A 19,605-nucleotide genomic window follows, 5' to 3' on the forward strand; every position below is an offset into this window, starting at 1 on the left:
ACCTGTACATCTCATAACCTGTGTGGCAAATGGGCACCAGCCTCTATATCTCATTGCTGGTGTGTATATTGTGACCCCAACTCTACATCTCATAACTTGTGTGTAAAATGGGCACCGGTCTCTATATCTCATTGCTGGTGTGTATATTGTGATCCCACCTCTACATCTCATAACCTGTGTGTAAAATGGGCACCCATCTCTATATCTCATTGCTGGTGTGTATATTGTGATCCCACCTCTACACCTCATGACGTGTGTGTAAAATGTGCACCCGTCTCTAGATCTCATTGCTGGTATGTATATTGTGATCCCAGCTCTACATCTCATTATGTGTATGTAAAATGGGCACCCGTCTCTAGATCTCATTGCTCGTGTGTATATTGTGATCCCACCCGTACATCTCATAACCTGTGTGTAAAATGTGCTACCGTCTCTATCTCTCATTTCTGGTGTGTATATTGTGATCCCACCCCTACATCTCATAGCCTGTGTGTAAAATGGGCACCCGTCTCTATATCTCATTGCTGGTGTGTATACTGTGTGCCCCCCACTACATCTCATAACCTGTGTGTAAAATGGGCACCCGACTCTATATCTCATTGCTGGTGTGTATATTGTGACCCCAACTCTACATCTCATAACTTGTGTGTAAAATGGGCACCGGTCTCTATATCTCATTGCTGGTGTGTATATTGTGACCCCACCTCTACATCTCATAACTTGTGTGTAAAATGGGCACCGGTCTCTATATCTCATTGCCCGTGTGTATATTGTGATCCCAGCTCTACATCTCATTATGTGTATGTAAAATGGGCACCCGTCTCTAGATCTCATTGCTGGTGTGTATATTGTGATCCCAGCTCTACATCTCATTATGTGTATGTAAAATGGGCACCCGTCTTTAGATCTCATTGCTGGTGTGTATATTGTGATCCCACCTCTACATCTCATTACGTATATGTAAAATGGGCACCCGTCTCTAGATCGCATTGCTCGTGTGTATATTGTGATCCCACCCCTACATCTCATAACCTGTGTGTAAAATGGGCACAGGTCTCTATATCTCATTGCTGGTGTGTATATTGTGATCCCACCTCTACATCTCATAACCTGTGTGGCAAATGGGCACCAGCCTCTTTATCTCATTGCTGGTGTGTATATAGTGACCCCACCTCTACATCTCATAACTTGTGTGTAAAATGGGCACCGGTCTCTATATCTCGTTGCTGGTGTGTATATTGTGATCCCACCCCTACATCTCACAACCTGTGTGTACAATGTGCACCCGTCTCTATATCTCATTGCTGGTGTGTATATTGTGATCCCACCCCAACATCTGATAACCTGTGTGTAAAATGAGCACCTGTCTCTATATCTCATTGCTGGTGTGTATATTGTGATCCCACCTCTACATCTCATAACCTGTCTGGCAAATGGGCACCAGCCTCTATATGTCATTGCTGGTGTGTATATTGTGACCCCAACTCTACATCTCATAACTTTGTGTGTAAAATGGGCACCGGTCTCTATATCTCATTGCCCGTGTGTATATTGTGATCCCACCTCTACATCTCATAACCTGTGTGTGTAAAATGTGCACCCGTCTCTATATCTCATTAGGTGGGGTAGCCTAGTTGTTAAAGCGTTGGCTCGTCACGCCGAAGACCCGGGTTCGATTCCCCACATTGGCACAATGTGTTAAGCCCATTTCTGGTGTCCCCCGCCGTGATATTGCTGGAATATTGCTAAAAGCGGCGTAAAACTAAACTCAGTCAGTCAGTCAGCTATATCTCATTGCTGGTGTGTATGTTGTGATCCCACCCCAACATCTGATAACCTGTGTGTAAAATGGGCACCTGTCTCTATATCTCATTGCTGGTGTGTATATTGTGATCCCACCCCTACATCTCATAACCTGTGTGTACAATGTGCACCCGTCTCTATATCTCATTGCTGGTGTGTATATTGTGATCCCACCCCAACATCTGATAACCTGTGTGTAAAATGAGCACCTGTCTCTATATCTCATTGCTGGTGTGTATATTGTGATCCCACCTCTACATCTCATAACCTGTCTGGCAAATGGGCACCAGCCTCTATATGTCATTGCTGGTGTGTATATTGTGACCCCACCTCTACATCTCATAACTTGTGTGTAAAATGGGCACCGGTCTCTATATCTCATTGCCCGTGTGTATATTGTGATCCCACCTCTACATCTCATAACCTGTGTGTAAAATGTGCACCCGTCTCTATATCTCATTAGGTGGGGTAGCCTAGTTGTTAAAGCGTTGGCTCGTCACGCCGAAGACCCGGGTTCGATTCCCCACATTGGCACAATGTGTTAAGCCCATTTCTGGTGTCCCCCGCCGTGATATTGCTGGAATATTGCTAAAAGCGGCGTAAAACTAAACTCAGTCAGTCAGTCAGCTATATCTCATTGCTGGTGTGTATGTTGTGATCCCACCCCAACATCTGATAACCTGTGTGTAAAATGGGCACCTGTCTCTATATCTCATTGCTGGTGTGTATATTGTGATCCCACCCCTACATCTCATAACCTGTGTGTAAAATGGGCACCGGTCTCTATATATCATTGTTAGTGTGTATATTGTGATCCCACCTCTACATCTCATAACCTGTGTGTCAAATGGGCACCCGTCTCTAGATCTCATTGCTGGTGTGTATATTGTGATCCCAGCTCTACATCTCGTTACGTATATGTAAAATGGGCACCCGTCTCTAGATCTCATTGCTGGTGTGTATATTGTGATCCCAGCTCTACATCTCATTACGTATATGTAAAATGGGCACCCGTCTCTAGATCGCATTGCTCGTGTGTATATTGTTATCTCACCCCTACATCTCATAACCTATGTGTAAAATGGGTACCCGTCTCTATATCTCATTGCTGGTGTGTATATTGTGACCCCACCCCTACATCTCATAACCTGTGTGTAAAATGTGCACCCGTCTCTATATCTCATTGCTCGTGTGTATATTGTGATCCCACCTCTACATCTCATAACTTGTGTGTAAAATGTGCACCGGTCTCTATATCTCATTGCCCGTGTGTATATTGTGATCCCACCTCTACATCTCATAACCTGTGTGTTATATGGGCACCTGTCTCTATATCTCGTTGCTGGTGTGTATATTGTGATCCCACCCCTACATCTCATAACCTGTGTGTTATATGGGCACCTGTCTCTATATCTCGTTGCTGTTGTGTATATTGTGATCCCACCCCTACATCTCATAACCTGTGTGTAAAATGTGCACCCGTCTCTATATCTCATTGCTGGTGTGTATATTGTGATCCCACCCCAACATCTGATAACCTGTGTGTCAAATGGGCACCTGTCTCTATATCTCATTGCTGGTGTGTATATTGTAATCCCACCCCTACATCTCATAACCTGTGTGTAAAATGGGCACCGGTCTCTATATCTCATTGCTGGTGTGTATATTGTGATCCCACCCCAACATCTGATAACCTGTGTGTCAAATGGGCACCTGTCTCTATATCTCATTGCTGGTGTGTATATTGTAATCCCACCCCTACATCTCATAACCTGTGTGTAAAATGGGCACCGGTCTCTATATCTCATTGCCCGTGTGTATATTGTGATCACACCTCTACATCTCATAACCTGTGTGTTATATGGGCACCTGTCTCTATATCTCATTGCTGGTGTGTATATTGTGATCCCACCCCTACATCTCTTAGCCTGTGTAAAATGGGCACGCGTCCCTATATCACATTCCTGGTGTGTATATTGTGATCCCACCCCTACATCTGATAACCTGTGTGTAAAATGTGCACCCGTCTCTATATCTCATTGCTGGTGTGTATATTGTGATCCCACCTTACATCTCATAACCCGTGTGTAAAATGGGCACCCGTCTCTATATCTCATTGCTGGTGTATATATTGTAATCCCACCTCTTAATCTGATTACGTATGTGTAAAATGGGCACCCATCTCTATATCTCATTGCTGGTGTGTATATTGTGATCCCACCTCTACATCTCATAACCTGTGTATAAAATGTGCACTCGCCTTAACATTGCCTCAATGCAGGTGTATATTATGCTCACCAACAACTAAATCTCATTACGCGTGTGTAAAATGTTCCCATTGCTCGCGTGTATAAGGCGCACACGTCTTTTCATCTGCGTCTCTTGCCTGCGTGTGCAATGTGCACACGACGTCTCACTCCGTGTATAATGAGGCGCCGCCACTTCTTCTCACTGTCTGTGTGTAAAATGTGTACCCGCGTCTTTCTCCGTGTTTATGATGAGCAAATGATACAGTAACTGAATTAACAAGGGTATCCTGGTCGTAAGATTAGAGCGAATTTGGCAAGTGGTGTCCCATCGTCAGTGGAGAACGTGAATCTGGCACTGGTGCCAGGAATGGTGTTCCATTTGCCCAACGTACCACGTTGACCCTTCTTCACCTGCACGGTTGGTAGAATGGGCCCGGTTCTATCAATTAAATGGTGCGACTTGTTTCTGTGCTTGAACATTTCATCAACGCTGTATTTCACGGGCTAATCTGGTGACATATACATTTGGAATTTTAATTTCTTAAGAAATTTATCATGGGCCAAACCACTCGGACATTTTTCACAGGTGTCTTAGCTATTTGTGTCGTTATTTCTGGACTATAAAATCCCTGCAGCTCTGGTGTTGCAGTTTGGTCTATACTGCAGCATCGTCCTTGTTGACAGTCGATGGCATATCGGAGTTGCTGAACTTCGTTAATCTACCATGGCTTAAAACTATTTCTCTAGTTCAGAAACAAAAACATCTTTTCTACATCATATGATCGCATCAGTAACACTTGATTCTTGATCATCGAAACTGCAGACAAAGGTCCATTGAAAGGGAATCCCTTTGCTACCTTTCGGGGCATCAAATGTGTCTGTGGAGAGGTGGAACATTTCACATGGCTTCGTTCTGGTTAGTTGTATAAAGAACCAGATCCCAGTCAATGAACTCACTTAAATCTCCCAAAATGAGCAAGTTTTGTTCACCTCCGTATCACAGACAAAATCAAATAAATAATCAAAACCAGAAATGAAATAATCAAAACAAAGAAAATGACCAGCGACTGACTATCCTTCAGGTAGGTGGAATCTTAATACGGGCAACTGGCCAATGCTTCATTAATATTCATTTGCTGTCGAATTCAATTTGGACATGTTGATCTATGTCCTGGACACTATTCAGTTGCTCCCGGAAAAAATATGACATAGCTGCTGAAACTATTCTTATAAGTGCTCTGCTTACAAACACATCAGTAATAACCCATGGTTCAAGCTAGAAAGAGTAGAGTAGGAAACAGGCAGAAATATGTTTGCCATCATCCAAGGATTTTAATATAAACGGCAAAACCACTTCAACATCAATAATAAATCGTCTGTACAATTCCGAATAAATCATAAATCATACCTGAAATTGGAAACGTATGGTACAAGTAAAAATAGAAAATTGTATCGGACATCACTTTTGTCATTGATGTGTAAACTTCTTGAAACTTTTACTGAGATTTGAATAATAAAGATCAGTAAAGCTAAGACATTGGTTTCATTGTGTATACCGCTACCAAGGTGTTAGATTATGTCTGGATTATGTTCGAACTGTTGACAGCCTTTATGTGTGGAGCCTAATGAACTTTCTTTAAAAAAAACGCGGTATAACGCTTATCTTTAACCCTTTCTGTGATGACCACTTACTTAGGAAACACTAGCTGGCTCAAGCTGATTGGGATCTGGATCAAATCCCACACTACTGCTGCTAATCTTGACATTGATATCATCGCTCCTACCAACGTTTGACTACTGCTCCCTAGCAGGTACCCCTTCAAGTTTTAAAAGTTCTGATACAAACCCGCTAGTGTATATACCAGCAGGTATATGTACAATTACAAAGTAAATTCTGTTCCCATCGTCGATATTAACCTATCTACAATCATTGGATTGAAAACGCCATCCTCTAGAATACTAGAATGTAGCACCACTTTTACTGCTGCAGCCCGGCATGTTATTCTTGCAGCCTTGATGTACTGTAGATATTTCAACTGGACAATATGACTTCCAGTTACAGGGTAAATAAACAGACATGTGCAAAACACAAGACTTTAGATATATTCAGAAACCATAAATATCATCAACTCCTTGATTGGCCATACGCAGGGAGAGTTGTAAAAGCAAACATATGATTAGCTATCGGATATTAGGACATCATGTTTCTTTTTTGTGTTTCACGTAGCCACCAAATTCTGAACATGGGTCGGTTGGTCGGGAAAAAACTTAACGAAGACAAATTATCTGAATAGTGTTCTTGATTCTCATCTTTTTGTAATTCTAATTACGATTTCTCACGTTCTCTGGACTTCAAACTTGTGGCAGTGACTGAGAACAAGGTAAAATGAAATATTTGTAGATCAATCGATATCAATAGAGAGTTTTGCAATGAATTCAAGATACATTGTTTTCAATTTCTTTCATTTATCCTGTATAAAGTGAGAGTTTGACAGTTAGACACCAATTAGACAGCCAGGGCTCACATACATAAGCGGCTGATACAGACTTAATGGCTTCATTTAGTGCTTGAAGAGAGATAGAGAGTTTATCACAGTAAGGGGCGCGGCCACCGGCCCATTATACAAGTAGTACAGAATGTATGTAACACATGCAGAGAGTGCTATGCATATTCCTTTTGCAATTGTAACTGATTATTTATTTTTTTCAAGCCAAGATATACATACTTTGCTAGACACTTAATAGCATCTGGGTTTTGGGGTGATAATAACTGATACAATTTAGGATATGTATGATTTACAATATAATATCCAGGTAACAATTTTCTCAAATCTGACAAAAAGGACATATAAATCAGAAATGGTACTCTGTGTCAATACAGGGAACAATGCATAGAGGACAAAATCGTTGATCTTTAGCAATATAAAGTTTTCTACTTTCCTCCATCATTAATCTGTGATTTGAACACCTAAATTTAGTAAGGGCTATTCTGTATGATGTTACATTCACAACTGAGAAGTATTCCTCACAACATTATTCCTTCTTTACAGATGATTAATACACATTAAGTTTGGGAACTATTCACAAAATATTGACATCTTATTACGAGGGCCCATCGACTCCGGAACGGAAAACGTAATCCCCCAATAATTGCGAATTTCGTTCTCACCAACGACAGAAACGACATCCTGTTCACTGCGAAGAGGAAACTAAAAGACAGAGAAGATACAACACACCGAGACACCGAGGATCACATACAGCGAGCACGCAGATCTTTAGCTCCTATATACTCGGATGCCCTCAAAACAGGTCTAAAACCGAAGATACGGCAGGACAAGCTAATCATCGATGGAAAAGTGTACATTCATGACCGGGAAAACAACGTAAATAGGTGTATTTCGGATGGAAAACGCCAACCACAAGTCACAACGGAATCACACGACCACGCCCCTTTGTTTACACATAGTAACGGAAGTGAAAGGGAGAGCACTCTAAAGAGGAATACGCGATCGAGCAAAACAGCGAAATGAGGACTCGGCCAAGGCTCCATTAGTATTATCGGCTGGAATATAGAGGGTTTAAGTGAAAACGTGAGTTCCACCTTTAGTGATTTTGAGAGTTTTTGTTGTAAATATGATATAATTGGATTCTGTGAAACATTTGCTAAACACCCCACCGATTACGAAATGTTATTGTCCGGATTTCGATCATACCACTACTGCAGACCCAAACAGAAGCATTTGGGTAGGTACAGCGGAGGAGTGTCTGTTTTTGTGAAACCCGATATTGACGAGTATATGTACAGAGTGCTTGAAGGTTGTGAAGATTGTGTTGTTCTTTTGTTTCAATCCACGAGACTTGGACTTGAAAAAGATACTGTGTTAATGTTTGTCTACATATCGCCTGAAAACTCCCCTATATACATTGGTAAGGATTTTGATGGCATTCATCGTTTGGAACAATATGTCGAAACCATAAAGCATAATTTTTATCAGCATCATATATTACTTGTGGATGATTTTAATGCAAGAATGAAAACATATTTAGATTATTTTCCCTATGATTGTTACGTGATCTTGATTCTCTAGTGGTACACTCTACCACATGATGAGTTGGGAGTGATCTCCCTTGATTGTGCTTTTGAAGGTCGTTGATTAAACGTCGTGTCTTTGGAAGTCAACGTGTCTTGTTGTGGTCCGAAACCTCAAACCCGTGCACGTAACATGGTGGCAGCGGAGTGGAAACAAGTAAGCCCATTCCATAGACAAATCTGATCTGAACTTTGAAGGAATTTCATCCCGAATTTTGCTGTTCTGACTGTTCTAATTACCACATATCTGAAACCTCGTGACTCGCTCAAGATGGCGGAATGCGGGGAAAACGAACGACCTTTGCCAAGGTTACAAGGCATCAAGGCACCCGGACCCTTATTGCTTGATGGCAATACAGCGGAGAATTGGAAACTTTTCAAACAGATGTGGAAAAACTACGAAATATTGACGCAACTTTCAACATATGAGAGACCTTATCAGGTTGCATCATTCTTGCACTCGCTCGGTGATGGGGCTCTACGTGTGTACAACGGATTTCACTTCAGCAAAGATGAAAAGGATATTACTCTGAACGATATCATTGAGAAATTTGATACATTTGCCATTTGAGAAATCAACGAAACCTATGAAAGGTATGTGTTCAACAAGCAATCACAAAATGAGGGTGAATCTTTTGAGAGTTTCCATTCAAACATCAGATCGTTGGTAAAGACTTGTAATTACTATGGAAACTGTGTTGACTCAATTCTCAGGGACCGTATAGTGCTGGGTGTGAGTGATAAAACAACTCAGCAAACATTACTGAGAGAAAGACAGCTTACTTTGACAAAGGCAATTGATATTTGTAGAGCAGCTGAGAATGCCTCTGCTCGATATGAAGCTTTTAAGCCAGAAAGTGTGAATAAAATGGTATCTGTACGCAGAGATAGGAAGAGTCTGAACAAAGAAAGAAGTTCCACAAAATCACTGCATGGGGAGTACAAGCAAAGTGCTGACAAATCTGATCTGAAAGACTGTCAATTCTGTGGACGAAAACATGTTCTCCTCAAATATGAATGCCCAGCCTAGGGAAAAACTTGCTCCACATGTGGAAATAGGAATCACTTCTCAATCATGTGTGCTAACACAAAGAAGAAATATGGTAAAGTGCATCAAGTCACTGAAGATTCCTCAGATGACGAGGAAGAAGAATGGATACATACCATACACAGTGTTGAAAATGAACATGACTGGATCAGTACAATAAACTTTGATGAAGAAAATATCAACTCAGTGAACACATCCGAACAAATCAAGTGTCACATGGTCATCAATGGAAAAGATCAAGTGTTACAAGTAGACACAGGTGCCTCAGTAAACATTCTACCCAGAAATTACGTGCCAGATGCAGACATTAAGCCTTCTGTTAAGAAACTGAAAATGTGGAATAACACTGAAATTATTCCTCTTGGAACATCTCGGTTGTCGGTGAAGAACCCAAAGAATAAGAGAAGATATTCTGTTGAATTCGTTATTGTTGAACAACAGCTGACACCTTTAATTGGTCTTCGAGCGACTGAACAAATGGACTTGGTTACTGTGCATCCTGAAAACATGGACCTTGTTTGCTCTGTCACATACAACTGCTCCAATCTAAAAAGAAACTGCTCTCCTAGGAAGACTGTAGGTGCTCCAGAGAAGAATGGCTGCTCTTCCGTTGAAAAAGACTGTTCTTCTGTAACAAATTACTTTCCTTCTGTTGTGGACGGAACACTTGGAGCTTTCGCAGGACTGGTAAACCTGAAAGTGAAAGAAAATGTGAAGCTAGTCGTAATGCCTGACAAAAGAGTGCCATTGGCACTCCGTCCAAGACTGAAATCAGAACTTGATCGACTGATGTCCCTTGGTGTTATAACGCCAGTAAATGAACCTACACCATGGGTCAGTCAACTCACGATCACAGAGAAGAAATCAGGGGAAATCAGGATCTGTTTAGATCCAAGAGAACTCAACAAGGCGTTACAAAGAGAACACCTCACACTTCCAATCCTTGAAGAAACTCTACATGAACTGGGCCAGTCACGTGTGTTCTCCAAGACAGATCTTTAGTCCTGCTACTGGCATGTGCAGTTGGACAGAGAGTCCAGTGAACTGACCACATTTCAAACATGCTTTGGAAGATATCGTTGGCTGAGATTGCCATTTGGGATATCAGTGGCATCTGAAATATTTCAGAAGAAACTGTCAGAAAACATATCTGATCTTGAAGGTGTTATATCTATAGCTGATGATGTTCTGATACATGGAAAGGACACTGCTGAACATGAGGTTCGTCTGAAAACCTTCCTTGCACGGTGTGATGAGAGGAACATAAAACTGAACAAAGACAAGCTTGAATTAGGAATGTCTGAGGTAACCTACATGGGACACCGCATCACTCAAGAGGGTCTACAGTCTGACCCAGAGAAAATTAGGGCCATAGTAGACATGCCGCAACCTCAGAATCTAGAAGACCTGAGAAGGTTCCTGGGAGTTGTAAATTACCTTGCAAAATTTCTACCAAATTTGACCGATGTCACACAGCCACTACGAAACCTCACAAAGAAAGATGTTCCATGGAACTGGTCTGAAACCCAGAAAAAAGCCTTTGAGCAAGTCAAGACTAAAGTCACAAACACACCTGTTCTGACCTTCTACGATCCTCAAAAGGAACTAACACCGGAAAATGACGCATGTGAACATGGATTGGGATCTGCTCTACTTCAAGGTGGAAAACCAGTGGCTTTTGCAAGCCGAGCACTGACGGATACAGAGCAAGGATATGCTCAAATTGAAAAAGAAATGCTTGCCCTGACTTTTGGCCTTAAGAAGTTTCATCACTACACTTATGGAAGACCTGTCAAGGTGGTAACTGATCACAAGCCCCTTGCGAGCATTGTGTTGAAACCTCTATCAAAAGCGCCAAAGAGATTACAGAGTTGACTCCTTCGTGCACAAAAGTACAATTTTGAACTTTCATACAGGCCAGGAAAAGATCTACCTCTAGTGGACACCCTATCTAGAGCACACTTACCTGACAAACCTGAAACAGAGACAGTTCACATCAACAACTTGACCTTTTCTCCAATCAATGAGCATCGACTCGAAGAAATTCGAAAAGCAAATGAAAAAGATGATAGTCTGTCTCAGTTGAAAGAACAATCATGATAGGGTGGCCTGATCACAAATCTTTGGTGACGTCTTGTCTAACTCATTATTTCAACATTCAGGATGAGCTCACAGTACAAGACGGAATCATCCTTCGAGGAAACAGAGTGGTAATACCAGCAACAATGAGACGTGAAATGCTCAACAACTTACACTCTGGACACATGGGCATAAACTCATGCCTAAGAAGAGCCAGGGAGCTACTGTATTGGCCTCAGATGTCATCAGAAATTAGACAGTTTGTCGAAACGTGTGACACGTGTGCTACCTTCAGTGACAAACAGGGCCAACAGACACTCCAAATGCACAAAGTCCCAAATCGACCATGGGAAAAAGTGGCGACCGATCTACTCAGTTTCAAGGGACGCAACTATATGGTCACTGTGGACTATTACAGTAACTTTTTCGAGTTGGACTATCTCCCTGACACAACTGCTGAGATGGTTGTGACCAAGTTGAAACACCATTTCGCACGACATGGTATTCCTGACACCGTTATGAGTGATGGGGGCACGCAGTATACATCAGACACTTTTAAGTCCTTCAGCAGAAAATGGGGATTTGACCACAAACATCAAGTCCAGGGAATAGCCGAGCGAATGGGGCCGCCGAATCTGCAGTGAAAATTGCAAAGAGCATCATGACCTGAAACCTCTCAACGAAGGAGACACTGTACGGATGCAGCCAATTCAGAATGGTGTGAAAGAATGGAGACAGGCAGAGGTTACGAAACAACTCAACAGTAGAACCTATGAAGTGAAGACAGGTGAAGGTAAAACGTTCAGGAGGAACAGACAGCATCTCAAGTCTTCAAAACCATCAAGAAAAGAAGTTCCTTTGACAGAAACACATCATCCCTGTCCCAATGGGGGACAACACAATCAAGAAATACGAGAAAACAACCAACCATCACTCAAACAAAATGTGACTGAAGCATTAATGAACAGTGAAAATGTACCTGAGACCAAAACAGTGCAAACTGATGTCTACAAAACGCGGTCTGGACGAGTGCAGAAAAGCTAAATCTGTAAAGAGACTATAATCGTACCAGTGATCTCTGTTACCAAGTCATAATGAGAAAAGAGACAGTAATAATTAATTATGTCATTTAATTGTTTAATGTTCAAGTTAAAGCAGTTCAAGTTAAAGTGACATATTTCCTTCTATGGTTTAAGATAATTTCAGAATTACGTATGAATAGAGTTACACTCTTTAAATTACGTGTTTTAGCTTTCTTCTGTAAGAGGAAGGATGTTACGTGATCTTGATTCTCTAGTGGTACGCTCTACCACATGATGAGTTGGGAGTGATCTCCCTTGATTGTGCTTTTGAAGGTCGTTGATTAAACGTCGTGTCTTTGGAAGTCAACGTGTCTTGTTGTGGTCCGAAACCTCAAACCCGTGCACGTAACATGATGATCTCTACTATGTCCAAAACAACAGTGAGGACTACCCAAGTGATAACTTCCAAACTCCGCGCAATACGAAAGACAACATAAGATATAACAACTATGGAGTATCCCTTGCAGAAATGTGTTGTACACATGGTCTACATGCTTTGAATAGAAGGTTGTTTGATGATAAGGAAGGCAACTTCACCTGTGTGACCCATAATGGTGCTAGTGTTTTGGATTACTTCATAGCAAGTACTGATCTATTCCCCTATTTCAGCTCTTTTGGTATTCATGAAAGAGACGAGTCAAACCATTTCCCTCTATATTGTTCTATTTATCTTCCTGGTGCAGCTTCAACTCAAAGGTGTAAAGATAACAATTCCAATCAGTCGTGTGTTATGGATCAAAGGCATGGAGAAAATACAAATGGTCCCCTGAAATGTACAACATATTTTTAGTTGATTTTCATGAATTGTTTATGATGCAGTATGACACAATACATAAACAGATTGAAGAAAATGCGGAAGAAAGCGTCAAAGCATTAACTGATCTCTACCAGGCTGCAGCAGATAAATTCAAGAGAGTTTACAATAATTCTCTTTTCATATATTCCAAGCAGCCCCCCTGGTGGGACTCCGAATTAGAGCTTATCAAACAAAAGAAATACTCAGCTCTTAGAGCACACAGATCAAGGGGTGAAAACATTGATTCATATATATGTCAAAAGAAACTTTTCAAATCTACATTTCAACTAAAGAAAGACCTATATCTTCAAGATCAAAGGAGAAAACTTAGTGACTCAAGAAATGACCCTAAACAATTCTGGAGTGTATTAAAATCAAATTCAGTTTCTCGTTCAGAGACTCCTAATATTCCTGTAAATGAATGGCATGATCACTTTCGGAACCTTTTTTATTGTGAATCTGCCAATGATGTTATTGATGAGACATTGTGTGAGGATATAAATGACAACATGGCATCACAGTTGAATGATCCCTTTTCAGAACATGAAGTATTTTCTAGTCTTCAAAGCATTAAGAGTGGCAAATCAGCAGGACCAGATGGCACAGCCGGTGACTTTTTCAAGGCTTCTAAAAGTTATATTGCACCATTATTAACTAAACCATTCAAAAAGTTATTTGAAGATGGCATTTTCCCTGAGACTTAGGGAAAGAGTATCATCTGCCCCTTGCATAAATCTGGAAGCAAACTGGACCCAAACAATTTCAGAGGTATTTCTTTGATCAACTCAATGTGTAAAATTCTTACTTCAATAATCAATAACAGATTACAACAATGGTGTGATGACAACAACATAATCTCAGAGTGTCAAGCTGGATTTCGACATGGTTATTCAACCACTGACCATATATTCACCTTACAAGCCATGGCAATCAAGTATTTATCAAAAAATAAGGGGAGATTCTATTGTTTGTTCATAGACTTTACCAAAGCATTTGACTGCATTAAAGGTCACATGCAACGTAAAACACAACTTTGCAGATTCTGATACCTTTCGGTATGGACTTACCGAAACTAATCATCAAAAATGCAAATTCAACTTATAAAGTTGAAAAATAACGCGATGAAAAAAACCGCGCGAAATCGGAGTTCAAACGATTCACTAATTTTCCCCCGACTTTTGAAGGCTTTGGTGTGAGCTATTTTCCTAATGTTTTGTTGATATCTCACAGGCGCGAGCTTTTTATATGTTATGACAGTAAATAAACTGTTTATATAATTTCATTTGTCTATTTCACCACACGTTCTTCTTACCGAGTCACTTTCTCAGTTCGATACTTAAAAGCAATGTTATTATTTAGCGTTGACAGAATTTCTAACTGTGATATAGATATGTCGTTGTCACAGACAAAACTCAATGTCTGTTTTATTGACACCTGTGTGTCTGCCTGCCTGTCTGCTAATGACAATATTCAATACACAACTTCGATCACTGACCACATGCAATTTGAACTTAACACCAATCAGGCTATACACCATAAACAAAACGCATTGATTTATGGCCCGAGTTCGGTCTCTGTCACATTATGTAATTACACGGACAGGCAGGTGTGATACTTGAACACATGACATGTTATGGCGTCTGTTGATTGCAAAATGTTATACACAAAAAATGAGCATGTATTTACAAAACCCAACATCTCTATATATACACACACAATGAGCCGTGAGGGCATCTGCAAATGAACCAGCCGTTACACTTGAGTGCACACCCACCCGCTCGGTATCCCGGCTGCCTCGTTTCTTGGGAAGTAAACCCAAGCACAATATTGCACTTTTGATTTGCGATTGTACGCTTATAATTTTGTTTATACGTTTTTTCATAACCAGCAATGTATATTATATGTCATGAATAAGTGATAATTGTGTTTTAATTATGTTTGATTTTTTGGTTGAATGTGACCTTTAATCATCAAATATTGTTTAGGAGTCTTGTGAGCATTGGTGTGAAGGGGAAATTTATGAAATTTATCATCAAGATGTACTCATCATTATGTGCTTGTGTCAGAACTGATACTGGATTATCATCTTATTTCAACTGTAATGTTGGCACAAGGCACGGATGTATTTTAAGTCCTGAAATTTTCATTATTTTTATAAATAAACTATCACAAATGCTGGAGAATGATGGTGAAAGAGGTATTTTTATTTTTATATCTGCCCACGCCAAGGATGTTTATTCTCTCCTATTTGCTGATGATGTCTCATCTGTATCTGACAGTGCAAAGGAAAATTTATGTTGTAGAAAGGTTTTGTGCAGAGACTGGAATGAAGGTGAACCTGAAAAAGACTAAAATAATGGTATACTGAACAGCAAAAGAAAGTCTGGCTTTTTGTCAAGTTTTTGAATAGAAGACAACCCAAATTATGTCTAAGCATTTATTCTATAGAAAACACTGTCAATGTAACAGCTAAAAGTTGCTGTTGACATTGAATTGCAATAAGTTCAAATTGATCACAGTTCGTCACAGTCCTAAAGTGACAGTCTCTTTAGTAGCGCGTATAGCCACCTTGAGCTTGCACACAGGCCGTGCAACGTGGCCTCATTGAGTTCACTAGAGTCTGAAAGAATGCTGGATGCAAATGGTTCCGCTCAAACACCAATCTCTATTCCAACTGTGCAAGTGTGAGTGGCTGTCTACCTGCAGCAATCCTCCGTCCAATTTCGTCCCAGAATGTTCAATGGAAGCCATATCCGGGGGAAAAAGACGTTAATGTTGTTCTGAGCCAGATAATCCATCGACACCCTTGCTGTGTGAGGGCTGCAAACGTCGCTGGCGTTGTTGACGTGCCAAAATTGGCCCCACATATGGCCTTCGGCAGTGGATTCCAGCAGCCCGAAGACGACGCCTAATTGTATCGCTTGGCAATGCTCCCCTTGACCCAAGAACAAAGGCTGCTGTTACTGTTGCTGCTTGAGTTCGGTTCCTTAGATGAGTGACCCGGATGAACCGATCTTGCGCATGAGTTGTCACTCGTTGCCGTCCGGTACGGGGACGATCAGCAGCAACCCGCTTTGCTGATCAAGTCGTGTAATGGTGGTAAGATGACAGCCCAATTGTCTAGCTGCAGAGGTTGCAGTGCTACCTCCGTGTAACTTTCCAATGGCCATTCCCCTCTGCTCAGTCGTTAGTCTAGGCATCGTTTGTGTGGCGTGTACACCTCCTAGCGTCAATACCTAACTGTTTTTTGACACAAACCTTTATAAAGAATACCTCAGAGTGAAATGCATGCTTTTCATCCATAACCGTCGATGCACGTGCTAAAATTATGGTTTTGCTGCACTGTTGGTGTGTTTGTGCGAATGTTTCGTATGGACGTTGCATGACATCATCTCATCTGGGATCATTACGTCACTTTACCATGAACGTTCCATAAACATGAACGCTTACCTTCATGAGATTTCAGTTTGTCGAAATATGCGTTTCTTTTGCTGTTCAGTATATTTCGCAATGGAGGTCCACTCAGGGATTATGTGAAGTGGTTTTTAAAAGGAACACAAATTGAGGTTGTTAATATGTATAGACACTTAGGTGTTGTGTTTACTCCAAGATTATCATGGGCAAAAGCGAAAACCTGTTTATCGTCTCAAGCGAGGAAGGCAATATTTTCTATCAACAATTATCAAAAACGTTTTGGATATATTAACCATCATGAATTGTTTAAGATATTTGACTCTATGATTGCACCAATACTCTGTTACGGATCTGAAATATGGGGAACAAGCTACTGTAAAATTATTGAAACTGTGCACACCAGATTTTGCAAGTCATTTCTTAAAGTTAGTAAAACTACCAACAACAACATGGTTCTGGTAGAGTGTGGGAGAGCTCCCCTCCAGTATCAATATATGTCAAGAGCAGTCAAGTACTGGCGCAGACTGATACAGCTTCCACGAAACAGACTTCCTTATCAGGCATATCTAATGATGAACACTCTCGATGATAATGGTAAAACAACATGGGCTTCTCATATTAGGCTGATATTATTCCAATATGGATTTGGTTTCTTATGGATATCTCAAGACATAGACTGTATATCCACATTCATGGTAATTTTTAAACAGAGATTCTATGACTGCTTCACTCAAAACGGGCATGCATCACTATTTTCGATACCCAAATGTAAATACTATTCACAATTTAAATAATCTCTAAGCGTCGAACCATATTTAACTAGTGAATTGCTACCAAATCAACGTAAAATCATAACTCAGTTTCGGTGCTGTAATTTCAGACTCGCAGTGGAATGTGGCCATCATACAAACACCCCGTATAATGAACGTCTCTGCCTCTTTGGTCATGCTGCTGGCCTTGATTACATCGAAGATGAACTCCATATTTTATGAATATGTCCAAAATATTCCCAACAAAGATCTGATTGTTTTTCAATACATCTAACTCAACCACCGACAATTGAAACCTTCATCCGATTGTTGTCATCGGATAATATACATATTTTAAAATCATTGAGAAAATATCTTTCACAAGTTCGCCGTAGAAGGAATGAATAACTGTAAAACAAATCAATACTAAACTTAACTTAGCTTTACTCAGTATGTATTTACTTTAGCCAAATGTATGTATTATGGGCTTTGGGCCTAAATTACCGAATAAACCTGTCTGTCTGTCTGTCTGTCTGTCTGTCTGTCTGTCTGTCTGTATATTGACATATTAATTCAAACCATGTTTGTTGATCTATTGATATACACTCTCTTTAGAATCAAATAACACCTTATTTATACCTTAGATTATACTGTAGAAAAACAACAGTTGAAAATCCCTGTAATATTCCTTTTGATACCATTTTAAAATCTGGTGCAAATGTTGATCAAGTAACTCTCATCGATAACCCTTACTGGAAGGATGTATTGAAAGCTTGGAATAAATATTGTAAAAAAAGTCATGTGAACGCAGGTAATATTTATGAAATCCTAGCCCAACCACCATTGTTTAACCATAATTACAAAAACCCAACACACTACAATAAAAACTGGGCAAGTAAAGGCATTCTTACAATTAAGGACCTGTGTAACGAAACTGGTTTTTTATCCTTTGACAAGTTGAAGGAAATATATAGTATTAAAGGCACATACCTTGACTATTTGCATGTTTTGAATAAACTTCCTGAATCTTGGAAATATACAATTAGACACTCTAGAAACATCCCAGTTTTTGATTTACTCATAACTGAGTGTCATTTGACTTTATTGAAATCTTGCAAAGGCTCTAGAATTTTTTATGACGCCTTTATTTCCGATGAAGATTTACCTAAAATGTGTCTTAAATGGCAAGAATCTTTCGCTAATGTTACTTTTGATTGGAATCAGATTTTTACGACATATAGAAATGGTTTGAAAGATGTGAAACTACTTGATTTCCAGTACAAGTTTTTACATGGTATTATCTATACTAAAAATGAACTATTTAAAATGAAACTTGTTGACAATTCTGTTTGCTGTTTTTGTAATGAACTGAATGAGAATATTTGTCATGTATATTGGGAATGTAGAGAAACACAAACATTCTGGAATGAACTTGAAGTTTGGATAAATAATCATATTGAGAATACGACTAAAATAACAAAATATCTTGTTTGGTTTGGAGCTTTAAACACAGACAGATTATTAAACCATATTATCCTAACTGCAAAAAAATATATCCAGTTATGTGGGATTAATCAACACACTCCAAAACTTCAAAAGTTCCTGTTTGTTTTGAAAGAAATTTTCAATGTGGAAAAGCTCATTGCAATTAAAAATAATAGCCTCCAAAGTCATGACACAAAATGGAGATCTATATTCCCAACCTAACAATGGTATTTTTGAACTCTATCTAACAAACTCAAGAATGTGAATTGGTGCTCTAATGATGTACCCTTGGGAACAATAAAAACATTCTAAAAAAAAACAAAACAAGTTTCTGAAATTTAGTAGCTGGGGATGTAAAATATTTAACACTTTCTGGGCTTGACATGACCAAACATATATTGTGTTATATGCCATGACCCACTGCTTGAGAAATGAACACCCAAATATTTTGTAGGAAGACACAAATAGTGTATCATTAAAATAAACATTTTCGTATTTCTTTAATCAACCATCTTTCCTGAAAACCATACGTTTAGTATTACTAATATTGACGGTTAAAGACCACTTGCTGGATTATTCAATCTTTTTTGTAAACCTCGGACAGTGCTATCGAGCAGTAACATACCATCAGCGAAGAGTAACATGAAAAGTCGACACCGAGTTCAATACATCTATCTTCATCAACATCAAGAAATTCAGTAATATCATTAACATACAATGAAAATAGCAGTGGTGATGGTTGGCAACCCTGTTTTACTCCGCTCACACAGTCAAACAGTGTAGCCATATTGCAATGATATACATGATTGA

General features: G+C 39.9%; 1 protein-coding gene across 1 annotated transcript in view; it reads right to left on the reverse strand.

Annotated features, from left to right (window-relative positions):
• Nucleotides 1–19,605, reverse strand: part of LOC124273820 (fibrinogen-like protein 1) — a 39,135-nt gene that overhangs the window by 18,898 nt on the left and 632 nt on the right. The window lies entirely within an intron of this gene.

The sequence above is a fragment of the Haliotis rubra genome, unplaced genomic scaffold (genome assembly GCF_003918875.1).
Source record: "Haliotis rubra isolate DU_JTF1 unplaced genomic scaffold, ASM391887v1 Scf1038, whole genome shotgun sequence".
Lineage (NCBI taxonomy): Eukaryota > Metazoa > Mollusca > Gastropoda > Lepetellida > Haliotidae > Haliotis > Haliotis rubra.